Source organism: Lynx rufus, unplaced genomic scaffold, assembly GCF_022079265.1.
Source record: "Lynx rufus isolate CCGP_SWC_20201006 ecotype Redwood Valley unplaced genomic scaffold, mLynRuf1.p SCAF_18, whole genome shotgun sequence".
NCBI lineage: Eukaryota > Metazoa > Chordata > Mammalia > Carnivora > Felidae > Lynx > Lynx rufus.
The window spans coordinates 34,586,090-34,602,649 of NW_025814832.1; the positions used below are offsets into that span (position 1 = coordinate 34,586,090).

The following is a 16,560-nucleotide window of genomic DNA, read 5'->3' on the forward strand; positions in this document are numbered from 1 at the left end:
GCTAGACCCTTTATTATTTTTTTAATGTTTATTTATTTATTTTGAAGGGGGGGATACAGCGAGAATCCCAAACAGGATCTGCACCCACAGCACAGAGCCCAATGTGGGGCTCAATCCCATGAACCACAAGATCAGGACTGACCTGAGCTGAAATCAAGAGTCGGACACTTAATCGAATGAGCCACCCAGGCACCCATGTGCTAGACCCTTTATATAAAATATCTTCTTTAATTTACACAACTCTTAGAGGGACTATTATCTCTACCTTAATGGGAAGAGTTGACATCAAAACAGACTAAATAACTTCCCGTCATTCAAAGACATGGTGAAATTAGAACCCAGAGCCTCACTCTAACGTCTTCTCAACTGCGAGAGTAAAAGATCCTGCCTCTTGTTTCACTAGCCACAGACTATTTGGCCACACTCTCTACCAGTCCGACATGTGGCTAAGAGCATATACTTGAAAGTCAGAGAATCCTGACTTTGCACACCAGCTCTTCCACTTAATAATAACTATTAATAATTACTAAGTGGGGACACCTGGGTGGCTCAGTCGGTTAGGCATCTGACTCTTGATTTCGGCTCAGGTCACGGTCTCATGGGTTTGTGGGTTCAAGCCCCGCATCGGGCTCTGTACAGACAGCATGGAGCCTGCTTGGGATTTTCTCTCTCCCTCTCTCTGCCCCTCCTCCGTTCACTCTCTCTCTCTCTCTACCTCTCAAAATAAATAAAAACATTTTAAATAATTATTTAGTGGATTAGTAATAATAACAGCAACAACACTTGGAGCAGCCTTCTTTGAGAAATCCCAAGGGAAAAGGCTAGACACTTAATAGAGGTTATGATGCCTAAACCTCACAGCAATCACATCATTATTTATTCTCATCTTTCAGAAGAAGAAACTAAGGCTCCGTCGAGTTAGATAACTTGCCTAAAGTATTCATTCAACTAGTGAAATGTAGATCTCAAAGACGAACACGGACCAACTTACTCGAGCCTGAACTCTTACCCATGAAGTGATACTCAACTGTTTTGAGCAAGGCACCTGACCTCGTACAGGTCTGTTTTCTCAGTAAGAGTAACAGTAACGGCCTCCTGAGCTTCTTGGGAGGTTAACTGGAATAATACTCACCAGCATCGAATCAATTCAGAATTAGCCGCTGCCAGTCCAGTAAGGGGACAGCTCAGAGACCTGAGCCAAAGACACACTGGCATCACTTACTCAAAGAAAGAGCTCCAGCAGAGGGACCACACACATGGAACTAGGAAGAATGGAGCTCTGTCCCAGGATATTTATTTTTGTGAAGTACTGCAGAAGAAGGCAGGGTATAAATGGTAAGAGTCACCAAGCCAAGCTCAAAAACTTGCCAAGAAAAACACAAAATGTGGAAGCTACTTCTTTAGGAGTACAAATTTACGCATTAGTATTAAAATAATAATAATAACAATCATAATAATAATAATGGGCTCTCCATGAGCTTGAGTGGTATTGTCTACAATAATAAAATGATACTCTTGGCTTTACACAGTGAAAAAGAAAATCATATTCAAAGTTTATTCTACCACATGAGGGAAAGAACACAGAAATAGCGTAGCATTACGTAGGCTTTCATTCACTTGTTTATACCAAGGAAGGATTTATGATGGCTTTCAAAAATTCATAAAATGCAGAAAATTAATATCAGTTAGAAATGAATGAAGACTAAAAATGTGAAGGGAAGGAATGTAAGAGAATTGAGAGGGTGATATAAAAATGTATTACCAAAGAAGATAATAAAAATAAGGGCAGAAATCAGTAAAATTGAGAAGCCAAAAATAAAAAAAAAAATTTTTTAAAGTTGGTTCTTAAAAAAACAAACAAACAATAGCATTGATACACCTCTAGCAAGACTGAAACATTTAACAAGAGAGGACACACAAATTACCAATCTTGGGAAAAAACAGGGGATATCACAATATATCCTGTAGCCATTCAAAGAATAATCCAGAGGTACTATGAACAACTTTTATAAACTCAACAACTTAGAAGAAATGAACCAATTCCTTGAAAACCACCAATGACCAAAACTTAGCCATGATGAAACAGGTCATCTGAATAGTCCTATAATGGGGCGCCTGGGTGGCGCAGTCGGTTGGGCGTCCGACTTCGGCCAGGTCACGATCTCGCAGTCCGTGAGTTCGAGCCCCGTGTCGGGCTCTGGGCTGATGGCTCAGAGCCTGGAGCCTGTTTCCGATTCTGTGTCTCCCTCTCTCTCTGCCCCTCCCCCGTTCATGCTCTGTCTCTCTCTGTCCCAAAAAATAAATAAATGTTGAATAGTCCTATAACTACTACAGAAACTGAATTTGTATTTTAAAAGCTCCAGAAAAAGAAATATTTTGGCTAATTTTGTTTCATAGACTTTATGTGTCTACCAGAAAAAAAAAGAAGAAGAAACTCTTACCAATTCATTTTATGAGGCCAATACTACCTTAATATCAAAACCAGAAAATAATAGCACACACCAAAACAAAACAAAACAAAAACAAAACAAAACAAACAAAACTCAAAACAACCCACCACAGACCAACATCTCTCATGAACTTAGACACAAAACTTCTCAACAAAATTTCAGCAGATTGAGTCCCACCGTGTGTAAAAAAAATAATGTACCCATAACCAAGTGGAATTTATTTGGGGTATGCAAAACTAGTTCAATATTTAAATATCAATCACAATGTAATCCACATCAACAGTACAAAGAAGAAAAATCTATGATCGTGCCAAGTGATGCAGAAAAAAGCACTTAACAAAATTCAAAACACATTAACAATAAAAACCTTCAGTACCCTACAACTAGAGAAGAACTTTTCAAACCTCAATCTACAAAACCTACCATCCTGCTTAATGGTTAAAGACTGATCGCTTTCTCTTTAAGAACAAAGCATGGTTGCCTGCTCTCATCAATCTTAAGTGACACAGCATGGGGCATTCTTGCCACTGAAACAAAGCAAAATAGTAATAATAATAATCTTATTCAAAGTTTTAAAAATACAGCTTGCAAAGGAAGAAAGAAAACTGTCTCTATTTTCAGAAGGCATGATCGTCTCCATTGAAAGTTCTAAAGTATCTACAAAAATGCAAAATAACAATAATAATAATAATAATAATAATCTACGAAAACTCAAAGAACAATTAAGTGAATTCAATATGGTCACAGGATAGAATATCAACACAGAAAAATCTATTGCATTTCTATATACTGATTCCTAACAAGTGGAAACCAAAATTTTAAATGAAGTGTCATTTATAATTGCTCTCCACAAAATGAAATACTTGGGTATAAATGTTAACAAACCCTAATGCAGGAATGCGTGGGTGGCTCAGTAAGTTAAAGTTCCGACTCTTGATTTTAGCTCAGGTCACGATCTCACGAGAGTTTGTGAGTTCGAGCCCCTCATTGGGCTCTGCACAGATGGAATGAAGCCTGCTTGGGACTCTCTCCCTCCTTCTCTCTCTGCCCCTCCCCTGCTCGTTCTCTCTCTCCAAAGAAATAAATAAATATTAAAAAAAAAAACCTGATGTAGAGAATAGGTATAATGAAACTATAAAATACTGATGAAAAGAAATCAAAGAAAATCTAGATACTTACAAAATCTACCAGGCTCATGGATTAGGAGATTCAAGTTAGGAAAGATGTCCATTGTCTCTAAACTGATCTATATGTTAAACACAATTTTTACCAAAATCTCAGCAAGTTTATTTGTAGACACAGACAAGCTGATCTAAAACTAATATGGAAAAAATAAAATAAAAAAATAAAACTAATATGGAAACAGAAAAGCACTAGAATAGCCAAAATTATTTTGAAAAACAAGAACAAAGTGTGAAGCAAAGTGTTCTTAAAATTGTCACCAAAAGCATGATCCCTAAGAAGAAAAATTGCTAGACTGGATTTCATCAAAATAAAAGAATGAAGAGACAAATTATAGATTGGAAGAAAATGCTTTTAAATCACATACCTGACAAACTCTTTATGGCTAGAATATAGAAAGAACTCTCAAAATTCAACATTAAAAAAGCAAGCTAATTAAGGAATAAGAAAAGATGTGCACAGACTCTTCACCACTAAAGATACATGGATGAAAAACAAACACCTAAAAATACTCAGCACCATTCACCATTAGAGAAACGAAAATCAGAACTGCAATGATGTATCACTATACATCTATCATAATGGCGAAAATGGAAAATAGTGTTAATGTTGGCAGGGATGCAGAGAAACTGGATTATTCATAAACTGCTAACAATGTAAAATGGTACAATCATCCAGAAAGCACTTTGGAAGTTGTTTCAGAGCTAAAAACAGACTTACCATATGACCCAGCAATTGTACTATTGGACATAGGTCCCACGGAAATGAAGACTTATTTTCAAGCAGGAACTTGTTTTTATCATTGACAGCCCCAAACTGGAAACTACCCATATCTCCTTCAAAGGCTAAAGCGTTAAACATAGTGTGGCATATCCATACCATTGAAGGGGGTCAGCAATAACAAGGAATGAATTACTGATACATGCAACAACTTGAATGAACCTCAAGGAAACTATGCTGAATGGAAAAGCCAACCTCAAACAGGAGGAGATGCATGATGCCATTTATGTAACAACCATGGAACAACAAAATGGAAATGGGGAGCAGATTAGTGGTTGTCAGAGATTTGGGCTGCGGGTTAGAGGTGGGCATGGCTCTAAGGGAATGACGTCAAAGAATCTTACAGTGTTGACATAGTTGAGTATCTTGCTTATGGCTGTGGTTACATAAGTCTACAGATGTGATAAAACTGCATAGAGCCACACACACACACACACACACACACACACACACACACACACGAGTACGTGCAGTACTGGCGAAATCTCAGTGAGTTCTATGATTTGCACCAATGCCACTTTGTTTTGATATTGTGTTGTGTAAGATGTTGATGTTGGGGGGAGGGACACAAACTAGGGGAAGAGTCCATGGGACTTCCCTGTACATTTCTGTATAATATCCTGTGAATCTACAATAATTTCAAGATGAAAAGTTCTAAAAGTGTATCACGTAGAGTCCAATACAGATAGTACAGGGAAACAATATATTTGACTCTAAACTCTCTAGAAACCAATCAGAGGGGAAAAGTTATTAATTACACAGGTCTTAGGTCCAGAGGAAAAAACAAAAACAAAAAGACCAAAAGAACTAATCTCGATAGCAACGGAAGGAACCTTATCCTGTAGAGCCTCACGAAAGGAATCGTGCAACGTGAGCTTGACCCTTGAACTATGGTGTAGAACCCTGAAGACAAGCCCTCCACTCCGCTCTGCACTTAGGAGATTCTTCAATGGAATGCAACGGCAATGGCCTCGACAAAGTCTTACGGTAGACATGATCATTTTTACCAGCACATTCCAACACCAGGAGGTGCGCTTACTGATAGGATGGGTCATGGTTAAGTCCAAAACCCTTTTGAAAGGGAGGCACCGTTGCAGAGATGAGCAAAGGCCTTGTAAACTCAAGCTTCAATTGGAATGGCCTTTCTTTCTTTATGCTTGCTCTGCCCCTCCAATACTCCTGTTATGACTTTTTTTCCTTGCAATTTCCATTCCTCCCAAGCAGATGCTTTATAAGCTGGCCATACTTCCAGCGGGACAGGGGGGTACTCTCACTCCCCCACAGAGTGAAAAAGAAATTAAGAGGGAGAGAACGGGAGAGGGTAGCCCGCTTCACCAGGACTCGAGCTCATTTAGGGATCTGGGCCAAAGCCTCGGCTAATTAAAAAAAAAAAAAAAAAAAACGCTCCTGTACCTCATTTTGCCCTCTATTTATACGGGATGGGATTTAGGTGTCAGGATGGTGAGTCCTTACCAAATGCCATCTTTCCATCTCAACTCATGTTTTACAGTAGTGGCTTTATACGGGGATTCGCTTGTTGGCCCAAGCCTATACGGAAAAGGCAGAAAGTCCACGTCCAGGAACCTTTCATAAGACTCCATCTGCCAAATGACTTTGTGACACTCAATTTTCTGCCAACCGGTAATGTGAGACATTGAGTTCAAAGTGACCCATTCGATATAGACTGACGGACCTATTCCAGGTCCATGGCTTTCCCCTTTAAAGGGCTCTTCTTTCTAACAATGCTTTCCATAGTCGAGGCATTGCGCACCAGTCCAGAAATGAACCCCTATTCCCAGGAAATCTGTAAAGTGGAGTGTTTGGATTAAGACGATGATCTTGCCAACTTACGTGGAACTGGTCTGAGGTTGTTCAAATGCTTCTTTTGGAATTTTAAGGCCAGGGTTTCGCTTCCTGCCTATGGGGGAAAGACATAAGGATAAGGTTAAGGTCTAAATGACAGCATGAGAGTGGGGACAGAGACTGCAGCAAAGGAAAAGGGCTAGCCTGGGAATGTGTTGCTCTCATCTCCCCATTCAGAACCCCACTTCCCACCCGAGAAGCCTGTGAGTGACAAGCACCCAAGCCCCAGGCAGAGCACAGCTTCCCAAATGCTCTGTGGTCGTGGATGAAGTTTCTCGCCACTTACGGGTGAAAATATCCTTATTAGAATGCTAACTCTCTTTACCCAGGAAGACCTGCCCTTTCCTCCCTGCTGAGAGGTGGTCATTCTGAGTTCTTCGTTCTTTCTCGTACACAACGATGATGATGATGGTAGATGGTGTCGAATACACATTTTTTTTCCCCTTTAATGTCAGTCAAATGTAGTCACCCTCGTCTCAGCATCTTACAACTTTCTAATTTAATCTGTAAACATCTGATAGAGTCAACTCTGGAGGTAAAATAAACAATACTTTCCCACGCTTCTGTCCTGCCCATTTCTCAACCACCTGCCATATAAGCTGAAACGCCTAAAAGACGGAGAGAGTATTTATTTACATTTACCCTGTTCCAAAAAGGAAGAAGGATAATAGATGGGCTCATGCAAAGAGGTTATCGCCTCTTTGGGGGCCAGATGGGAATGTCAACCCATGTGTTCATCCCTGGGCTGAAAGTACAGAGAATTTGGCTCAAATAATTGTTGCTGATGAATAAAAAAAAAAAAAACAAAGAGCAGACTAAGAAATGCCACCTCAGGAGGCAGATCAGAGAAAACAGTCTCTTAAGGGCCCAGGATTTTCCTCACCTAAGGAGATTCTGTGCCTCCTTCCTTTCTCTGGTAGGAGAAACCAGAACAGAGCTGGATCAAATGCCCATGGTCCTCCTTTCCTTCTCCCCCCACCCCTGCTCTACATCGCAGGGGTGCACACTATGGCAATGACGCAAGCCCCATAGAGGGTCGGGTAGACACAGACGGACAGAGACTCTCAAGATGCAAAGAAACTTAAGACATCAAACAGTATAACCTCCTGGTAGGAAAATGACATCCAAAGGCTTCCATGATTGCTCAACATCACAGAGCCAGCGATGACCCAGTCGGAATCAGAATCTAGGTCTCCAAAACCCAGACTGGAGCTCATTCCCCTAGTCTACAATGGAAGGAGTTTAGAGATGATGAGAGGAGGGGGGCAGGGGAACATGGGATTATGAGCTTTTAAAAACTCGGCTTACATCTGGTACTTCACTCATTAAGTGACCGCCGGAATCACTGTTCACCTGACTCTCGATATCCTCAACTGTAAAATGGGGAAATAATACCAATACCTACCTTCCTGGGCTGGATATGAGAACCATGAGGTGTCACATATGAAAGAACACAGACATACCTTAAGTAGCTGTTAATTATAATCATTCAGAGAAAGAATGTGTATAATCTCACTGGGTGTTGTATGGAAACCAATCTGACAATAAATTTCATATTTAAAAAAAATGAGTCATTTAAGGGGCGCCTGGGTGGCTCAGTCAGTTAAGCGTCTGACTCCTGATTTCGGCTCAGGTCACGATCTCACGGTTCGTGGGACCGAGCCCCGCATCAAGCTCTGCCTTGACAGTGTGGAGCCTGCTTGGGATTCCCTCTCTTCCTCTCTGCCCGCACCCCCCACTTGCACTCTTTCTCTCTCTCTCAAAATAAATACACATTTTTAAAAAATCACTTCAGAAATTCATGAGCACAATTGGTCAGATCATCACAGCCCAAGACAATGTGCAATTGAGTCTTCTTTTCCCCCTCTAGGCCTTCAAAGTCCAAAATGAAGATCAATTCTGCCAAGTTGCATAAAGGCAAGAAAAAATATGCTTGGCAGTGGTCAATGCAGAGAAAGCCTTTTGGGTCCACCTTCATTGTAACAGGTCTTCTCGACTCTCTCCTCCTTTGGGCTTACCTATGTGTTTTATAAGACTCAAGACTCACTATTCACCTCCTCCTCCCAGAGTTTGGAAGGCCGCTTAGCACATGTTACTACGTTAGTTAGGCAACGCAACGAACTGTGTCCATACATATGGGTAGACAATACACAGGGCTGTGCTGTGTACCAAGAATGTTAAGTAGCTGGATCTGATGGTGAAAATCCAAATAGATGAATGGCCTAATTCCAACAATTCCTATCCATGAGCCTCAGTCAAATAGATAACGATTGCTATTTTAAATGGGATACTCCAGTGAGGAATGAACGGCAAATTCCATTTGTCCAGATAACTACATCTATACTCCAACACAGGCGACAGGTAATTCAGATCTCCCAGCAGCTACAACCCTGTAGCCCTCTCAGTGAAAACAAAATAAAACAAAAGTCAAATACATTTCGCCTGTGAAAAAGGCATGGTAGCCACGTAAGCAAACCAAAAGCAAAAGTTACTCTGAAATTCCTACATCTCTCGCTTCTTCATTTCTTACTCAGCTCTTAAGAAAGATGTTGAGAGAGAGAGAGAGAGAGAGAAAGAGAGAGAGAGGGAGCTATTTATGGGACAAACTGCCTTTGAAAAAGAAACAGAGCAATGAATCATTCCACCACAGCAATTAATTATTAGCCATTCATTATTATACTATAGCTCAACAAATCATGGAAACGTCTATACAAAGAAAGAGTAATATTACGAGAGAAAGAGGGAGCAACCTTTGGGCACAGAGACTAAAGGAATAAAGGACCACAACAAAAATAAAGTCTTCCAGGTGTGAGAAGAGAAGGCTCCCTCTTCTCTGACAGCAGCCAGCGAAACAGTTGCAGGGGACACAAAAGCTGGTTGAATTACGCGGTTGGTATACATCCCGCCTTCATTTCTGATAGTGCATCAAATAAAACAAAAGTCACAGACACAGGCACCAACGTTCCATAATTCACTTACTTGCCCATCACTGAAGGAGGAGCCCAGTAAGAGGCCAGAAGTGACTCTGATGAGGTTTGCAAGGCTGCAAGCAAGACTAGCAGAAGAACACCACACACGAGGCATTCTTTGCTCAGTGCTGAACACCACACTTCAGCAGAGGCAAGCAGAACTGAACAGACTCCACCCTCCCCAGTGCGGATCGCAGCAAACCTCTCTGAGTTTATTGTTCCCAGCAAACCGCCAACTTCACAGAGAAAGAAGGAAAGTGGGTCCATTTAGACACCAAGGCGTGATGTTAATCATTAGCTAGACTTGGAAGGATAAATCTATAAAGTAATTCTGGCCAGGACCGCATTCTCCAGCCTTTCTACAAATGCCTCTTTCATTTCTTAAAAGGAAGAAAAACAATACATGGTCAGTTTCCAGCTGTGTTTATTTCTAAGCAATCTGTTCCCCCCGCAAGGCTGCCAACACCTGATGCTAACGTTTAACACGTTAAAAAAAAAAAATTAGGCAAGAAGACCATACGAATTAATACAGCTAAGTGCCCAAGTATGTTAAGTGGCTGTCTCTTTTGATAGCCTAAAGCAAAAACAAAAACATAAACGTATCAGGAAATAGGCTCCGTGTGGTGTCACATGGTCAGAACCACCTTCTCAGAGAGAGAGAATTCTGTGTATTCCTGCAGACCTCAACAAACTCTGCCCTCTTACTGGTACAATCTGCAAAGGGTAAGCCTCGTTGGCTTGGCTGGGCATAGGCAGTGCTAGATTACATCAGCCTGTATCACACCCGTCGCTTGTTTTCTTTGAAAACGCAGTCCCGCCACACACACACATTTGCAGAAATTCATCTTAAACCGAAGCCGGGGTCGTTGCGATCCTGGCCCGGAGCAAAATGGCACTGGAGCCTAAAAGCCTTGCCAAGAGCTCGCAAACATTTCCCAGGCCACAGAAATGTTCGCTAGCTTCGGCCATCCTGAAAATGATGGGGTGTACCAGACCTCTTGCTCAGTACCCACGCGGACAGGCTACGCACAAAGAGCTTCTCTCATGTGCTTTATTACATAAAACAGAAGACTGTGCTCCAGTGCCAACCCAAACAGCAAGAGAATCCCACAGGGTCAACAGAAGGTGGCATCGTAAGGATAGGCTGACGCCTAAATATGTGTCAGCTCGGCCGAGGGCTGGGGGTGCGAGGGGGGGCATGATTATGACGGTTTACGGTTATTGACACAGCTTTACAAAAGGATGGCATGGCTTCCAGGGCCAGATTTATTTTAAAAGTCTGTTTCCCAACGTCAATGGGGTTTCCAGCCAAGTCACTGGCAACCTGGAGGCCTTGGCTGCCCTCTCCTTCATACTTGCATCTAGGCTTAAGTCCCAAGGGTAGCTGGCACTGAGATCGGCAGAGAAGTGTCATTAAATGTTATTAAATGGCGATGATCAGACGCAAAGCAACTAATGGAGCAGCGGGAAGGGAGTGCAGGGGGAAAGCTGGCTTTACAACACGGTAGGACGCCGATGCTCCTGTTCCCCCAAACCCCCGGCTCGCACCCACCCCTGAGGCTCTAGCCGGCATGCCGAAGTTCTTCAGAATTACATAAAATTTAGAGAAAGAAAGCCCAAAAAGCTCGTGTTAAAACACACAGTCATTTTGGGGCGCCTGGGTGGCGCAGTCGGTTAAGCGTCCGACTTCAGCCAGGTCACGATCTCGCGGTCCGTGAGTTCGAGCCCCACGTCGGGCTCTGGGCTGATGGCTCAGAGCCTGGAGCCTGTTTCCGATTCTGTGTCTCCCTCTCTCTCTGCCCCTCCCCCGTTCATGCTCTGTCTCTCTCTGTCCCAAAAATAAATAAACGTTGAAAAAAAAAATTAAAAAAAAAATTAAAAAAAAAAAAACACACAGTCATTTTGATTTCAAGGAGGGAGGTGGATTTCCCAGGACCTTGCCTTTATCTTTGTACTGCCTCTGCCTAGAAGGTTCTGGCGCCCTTGTGGACGGGAACTCAAACTTCCACATCCAGCTCTCATATCGCATGGCCCACAGAACCCCCTCCCAGACCTTTCTGAACACCGCTTAAGGGTCATGCATCCGGCTTTCACATTCCAGCATCTCACCTACAATGTGAACCTGACTCACTTTACCGAACCCCCGCCGTTTTAGTTTAAAATGTCCATCCACTCTGTCTCTGTTGGTGGGAATGCAAACTGGTGAAGCCACTCTGGAAGACAGTATGAAGGTTCCTCAAAAAGTTAAGAGGGCTGCCTGAGTGGCTTAGTCAGTTAGGCATCCAACTCTTGGTTTTGGCTTAGGTCATGATCCCGTGGTTGGTGGGACTGAGTCCTGCATCAGGCTCTGTGCTGACAGTGCGGAGCCTGCCTGGGAGTCTCTCTCTCTCTCCTTCTCTCTCTGCCCCTCCCCCACTCACGCGCGCACACACACACACACACACACACACACACACACTCTCTCTCTCTCTCTCTCTCTCTCAAAATAAATAAGTAAACTTTTTTTAAAAAGTTAAAAATGGAACTATGCTATGATCCAGTAATCATACTACCTAAAGAATACAAAAACACTAATTCAAAAGGATACACGCACCACTGTGTTTATTGCAGCATTATCTACAAGAGTCAACCTATGGAAGCAGCCCAAATGTCCACTGACAGATGAGTGGATAAAGAAGATGTTTTGTACACACACACACGTACACACACACACACACACACACACACACATATACAATGGAATATTATTTAGCCATTAAAAAGAATAAAATCTTGCCATTAACAATGACATGTATGGAGCTGGAGAGTATAATGCTAAGTGAAATAGTCAGAGAAAGACAAATACCATACGATATCACGCATATGTAGAATTTAAGAAACAAAACCAACAAAAGGAAAGAGAAAGAGAGAGAGAAATCAAGAAACAGACACTTACTTCTAAAAAACAGACTGATGGTTACCAGAAGGGAGCTGGGCAGGGGGGACGGGAAGAAGATAAGGGAAACAGATGATGGGGACTAAAGACCACACTTATCATGACGAGCACTGAGTAATGTATAGAATTGTTGAATCACTATATTACACACCGGAAACTAATAGATTAAGCCATCAAAAAAACCGTCCACTCTGTCTCAAACAGATCTGCACGACTGTCTTCCACTTCTATTCCTCATACCATGTCTCACAATGTCACATTATTTTTGCATTTATGTATTTACTTCTGCATTTATTACTTATTTAGTATTTATCTTCCCAATAGAAGTTCCATTACGGCAGCAATGCCGTATGATGTCCAGTGCCTGCACATCATAAATACTTGTGGGCTGAATATTTGTTCTTTTCTCAACTGTTTTGAACATTAGTATTGAGTGAGCCCTTCAGAAAAAAAACAAAAATAACAGACTGGAGTAGAAATAGCACAAACTTCAACACCAGTAGACCTCATTTTAAATCCCAGCTGTGCCACTTATTAACACGGTGAGCTTGAAAATATGTCTTAAACCCAGTTTCCACACCTGCAAATGTAAGATGAGAGGCTCAGGTCACGGAGGGACTCAGCTGGCACAAAATATGTGAGGATATCTAGCAGGGTCTAACATATAACAGGTGCTCAATATGTACTAGCTTCTGTTCTCCCTTCCATGTTTGTGCTAAAATTTCTAAAATATGAGCTAAATAGAATGTTCCCTGTATGGGGAGCATGTTTCTTCAGATGTCCTCTGTTCTTCTTCTCTTATGTTATTTATATTAAAACTACATTTTTCAAGACGCCTGGGTGGCTCAGTCGGCGAGGCCTCCAACTTCGGGCAGGTCATGATCTCACAGTTCGTGAGTTCGAGCCCCGCGTCGGGCTCTGTGCTGACAGCTCAGAGTCTGGAGCCTGCTTCGAATTCTGCGTCTCCCCCTCTCTCTCTCTCTCTCTCTCTCTCTGCCCCTCTCCTGCTCTTGCTCTCTCTCTCTATCTCAAAAATAAATAAACATTAAATTTTTTTTAATTAAAAAAACCTACATTTTTCAAACATCTCGTTGATTTTGAACCATATTCTCTTGGTTCCCACTGACCATGGGAACTATTTCAGCTCTAGCATTCAGGATCTCTGGAAGCGAGGCCTCAGAATCCGTATCTTTTTTTTTTTTTTTTTATAAAGGGCTTATCTTTTTTAAGCAGTTTTAAGCTCATAAGAAAATCGAAGGGAAGGGAAGGCACAGAGATTTCCCATATACTCTCTGCCCCCATACGTGCACAGCCTCACCAACATCAACAACCCCCCCCACCAGAGTGATGGGTTTGTTACATGTGATGAATTTACACTGATGCATCATTATCACTCCAAAGTCCATAGTTTACATTAGGGTTCACTCCGGGTATTGTACATTCTATGGGTTTGGACACATGGATACTAACAGGTATACTGATATATATGACATTTACAGATATGCATGGATATCACTACAGTATCATACAGAGTACTTCCACTGTCCTAAAAGCCCTCTGTGCTCTGCCTGTTTGTTCCTTCCTCTCCCCAACCCCTGGCAACCACGGACCCTCTTACTGTCTCCATAGTTTTGCCTTTTGCAGGATGGCATACAGTTGGAATCATACTGACTGGCTTCTTTCACTTAGTGATATTCCTTGAAGATTCTTCTGTGTCTTTTCATGGCTTGGTAGCTTCCTTCTTGTTAGCACTGAATAATATTCCATTGTCTGGATGTGCCCCAGTTCGTTAATCCATTCATCCACTGACAGGCATCTGTTGCTTCCAAGTTTTGCCAATTATGAATAATGATCCCATAATTATCATTTCATAATATTATGAAAAATAAACATCTGTGTGCAGGTTTTTGTGTGGACACAAGTTTTTAATTCCTTTGGGTAAATAACAAGGAGTGTGATTTCAGGATCATATGGTAAGACTACGTTAGTCTTGCAAGAAACTGCCAAACTGTTTTCCAAAGCGGCTGCGTTACATACTTCTTTTTTTAAATTTTTTTTTTAATGTTTATTTATTTTTGAGACAGAGAGAGGCAGAGCATGAACGGGGGAGGGTCAGAGAGAGAGGGAGACACACAGAATCGGAAGCAGGCTCCAGGCTCTGGGCCATCATCAGCCCAGAGCCCGACGTGGGACTCGAACTCACAGACCGTGAGATCGTGACCTGAGCTGAAGTCGGGCGCTTAACCGACTGAGCCACCCAGGCGCCCCTCTTTTTTTTTTTTTTTTTAATCTCCCCAAGTGATTGAAGATTCCAGCCAGGGTTAACAACCCCTTGTCAAGGGTATGTTTAAGTAAAGCGTTTCCTTTTTTTCACCTTTTCTCTCTTCATGAGGACAAGGTCACTCTCCCCTCGGTTCCTGGTCCTTCCCCCATCACCAGTCAGTTCTTTCTGGCCAGTAAGAAATTCCAGATGAAGCTCCTGACCAGGCTCTCTATATCTTCGAGCCAAAACTGTTAATAATTCACCAAAGTAGACATTGCAAGGAACAAAAAGTTCATCAAGCTACAAACTCTGCTCTGAAAGAGTCAGGGGATAAGAAAACCCAGTTCCTGTACTATTAGAGTATTAAATGACAACTGTCACACCATGAATACACAGGAGGTTCAAAGCCGATGAGGGAAATGAAAAACAAATGGTCTCATGGGGGAAGTGATATTTTAGGTGGTCCTTTGATCACTGGTAGGCTTTAAGGGTACATGAGGATTTATTATACAATAGGTCTTCTTTTAACATATTTAAATGTTTTCATTATAAAAAGTTTTTTTAAAAAATAATGGGTAGGATATTGACAACCAGAACACAGAAATGCAACAGTGAGGCTCTAAGCAGAGTGAGCATGAGCTCCTAGTGGTGGAGAGAAGGCACCGTGGTATATTCAGCCAAAGACTGAAAGCCCAAAACTAATAATCTTTAAATTTCATATTTAAGAAGGGAAGTCAGCTATGTTTTTCAGTTGAGGAGGTCACGTTAGGTCATCCACATTTCAAAAAAAATAACGTAACAAGGTGAATCTTACATCTGCAGAATATTTTGAAACTGTGGGACACACACACACACAACACACACACACACACACACACACACACACACACACACACCCATATACACACACCTGGGTGTTTTAAGCTTCCAGGTCTCGGCTTATATTTTCCCTGGAATGTTGTCATCACCTGTCTCTACTGGTCAACTTGAACACTCAACTCAGGCATATTCTCCTTCCGGGAGACTTCCATAAACAAAAAAAAAAAATTAGAATAAATGCTCCTCCTCTCTGTGGTCACAGCAATCTGGATGTCTCCTTTCTATACTGATTGACTGAATCCATCTGTTCACCCATGCCTTGCATTCGAATGCCAACTCTTCAAAGCCATCCACCATGTCCTACCCAGGCATGGGGTAAGCAACAGACCCAAGAAGTCAGAGGCAGAGACCACAGCCATCTGACTGATAAATAAGCTACTTAAACTTTATGGAGGGGGCACCTGGGTGGTTCAGTCGGTTAAGCATCTGACCGGCTCAGGTCATGATCTCGCAGTTCGTAGGTTTGAACCCCACGCCGGGCTCTATGATGACATCTCAGAGCCTAGAGCCTACTTCAGATTTTGGGTCTCCTTCTCTCTCTCTGCCCCTCCCCCCCCCACACACTCTCTCTCTCTCTCTCTCTCTCCTTCAAAAATAAATAAACATTAAAAAAATTAATAAACTTTATGGAGGCAAAGCCCATAGGCTCTAGTAATTTACTGGATTAGAGGTGTGGAAGATCAGAAGATAAGCAGTAACAGCAGTAACACTAGTAGTAGTAGTTTGGCTTTTTTACACCTAAATGAAATTAAGTGAAAGAAGAAGGTCAAGGCCAGTTGGGATGGGTGGTGGAGAAGGAAGACAATGAGTCCCAATTCTGACAAGTAAAGTCTAAGATGCTGGGGTGGGGGTGGGGGGACTGTGACAAATTTCAAGCAGACAAATGGAGCTTAAGGTGGGAGTGGGGGGGGCGGGGAATATGCACACCTGGGAGTGACCAACAAAGGTAGAGAGTCAAAAACAAAACAAAACAAAACAAAACAAAGTAGAGAGTTGGACGAGAGGCTGAGAAACAAAAAGAACAAGAGAATGGAAGGCAGACAAGGCGAGACCATTTTGACAGAATGAGATGTGAATGAAGCATCAGTGAAACACACAGAGAATTGATGGATGTACCAAAAAGGAATAAGCCAACGTGTTCAGAGCAGCACCATCAACTCATTCGGAAATGGCCATATTTTCAAAGAATGAAAGCACTCAGAAGACTCTCCTTACAACCTCAGGTGATCGAAGCTCTTT

At 42.1% G+C, this 16,560-nt stretch overlaps 1 protein-coding gene across 1 annotated transcript in view; it reads right to left on the reverse strand.

Moving 5' to 3' along the window:
* MAP2K6 (mitogen-activated protein kinase kinase 6) overlaps window positions 1-14,429 on the reverse strand; it is a 53,344-nt gene extending 38,915 nt beyond the window's left edge. Inside the window, exons 1-3 of the mRNA XM_047081505.1 lie at window positions 14,425-14,429; window positions 11,298-11,301; window positions 6,264-6,330 (exon numbers count right to left, since the gene is read on the reverse strand). The gene's annotated coding sequence lies outside the window, so the exon portion shown is untranslated. The remainder of the gene's footprint in view (window positions 1-6,263; window positions 6,331-11,297; window positions 11,302-14,424) is intronic.
* Window positions 14,430-16,560: the final 2,131 nt, after the last annotated feature.